The sequence below is a fragment of the Gavialis gangeticus genome, unplaced genomic scaffold (genome assembly GCF_001723915.1).
Source record: "Gavialis gangeticus isolate Ggan-Ray unplaced genomic scaffold, GavGan_comp1, whole genome shotgun sequence".
Lineage (NCBI taxonomy): Eukaryota > Metazoa > Chordata > Crocodylia > Gavialidae > Gavialis > Gavialis gangeticus.
In genome coordinates, this window is record NW_017729033.1 from 35,399,313 (window position 1) to 35,400,647 (window position 1,335).

At 43.8% G+C, this 1,335-nt stretch overlaps 1 long non-coding RNA gene across 1 annotated transcript in view; it reads left to right on the forward strand.

The window, feature by feature from the left end:
• Nucleotides 1-1,335, forward strand: part of LOC109304137 — a 23,250-nt gene that overhangs the window by 4,404 nt on the left and 17,511 nt on the right. The window contains exon 3 of the long non-coding RNA XR_002099305.1: nucleotides 1,178-1,181. This is a non-coding gene — a long non-coding RNA (uncharacterized LOC109304137). The remainder of the gene's footprint in view (nucleotides 1-1,177; nucleotides 1,182-1,335) is intronic.

Here is a 1,335-nt window from a genome sequence, read left to right on the forward strand (position 1 = left end):
AGCTGTCTCCTATAAGATTGGGGGGATGGGGAAGGGAGCAAAGAGGGAGGAAAAAGGCTGTCTGCCCAGCTCTTCTTGAAGTCGGGGGGGGGGAGGGGGAGAAGGGGCCCCAGTGCAGCATGACCACTCCTGTTAAAGCATCTCAGGGCAGCAGAGTTCAGCATGTATACCACATTACACTTAGACCATGCTAGATCTGTGGAGTGTTAAAGTTATAACGTGTTGTGGGCAGTCCCATGTTAAGGGTTATTACCATTCTTCCCTTCACCCTTCTGACTTGCCAACAGAGGGCTGGCAAGCAGGGGCATGAGTAGAAAGAAGCCAGGACACTGCTCTGTTGGGGTGCATTTGCGAGGGGGGCAGGTGCTGCTGCTGGGTCCAGTGCATTTTGGGATGTTGAAAATTCCTTGTTTTATCTCCATGGAGCAGACCAAAGGTATTCTAACACAAGCTAAGTAGCCCAGAGTTAACCCTTGCCTGAAGTGGGGTAGCTTTATGACATTCAGAGGGCACATAGGCCAGTTGATGAGCTTTAACATATGGATACTCGTGTATTAAGTGCTTTTAGTATGGTCTAAGTGTAGCATGTAAGTTCATCCACAGTCCCCTTGCAGGAAGTGGGTGGCTATGGGGGAGAGACAGTAGTTTACCCTGGGATTCTGGAGGACCTGGCTATCACTATCACCCTACCTGTGATATACCACGTAGTCAAATTAGTTTGATAGAAACCAGCTATTAAAGTGTTCTACATTTTTTCAAACAACATTTTTTGACTGGCTGGCCATTTTTTGTGGCTGGTCTAACATTTTTATTGTGCAAGAATGACTTTGCCTATGTAGCGTGTCTAAATTTGTTGTGCGATTAACCAGTTAGAAACGACAGATTAGGAGGCAGTGAGCAAACTAAGAGCTGGAACTGACAGTAGTTTACCACTGCCATTATAGAAGAGAGTTTTTGAAACAATTAAAGAGACCACCAGTGTAGCTAAGTAACAATAATAACCTTCACTGAAATATACTGCCCTATATGAGAAACCTCCCAGATGGTTCAAACCATAGAATTTCTTGCCTCACATATGAGGAATGACTTGGAGCAGTATTCTTCATACTCAGGTGCAGGGTTATCTCTGCACCTTTATATAAATTGACTTTTTCAGGACCTTTAACTAGGAATTAAGCTGAGTATTGCTTTTGTTCTATAACATTATTTCATATTTTATTTATGCGCATACAATCTTTATAGTTGCATAGTATAGTTGCATAGTTGGTAGGGTTGCAAAGGACCTAAGCAGATCTTCAAGTCCAACCCCCTACCATGGCAGGAAAAAGTACTGGG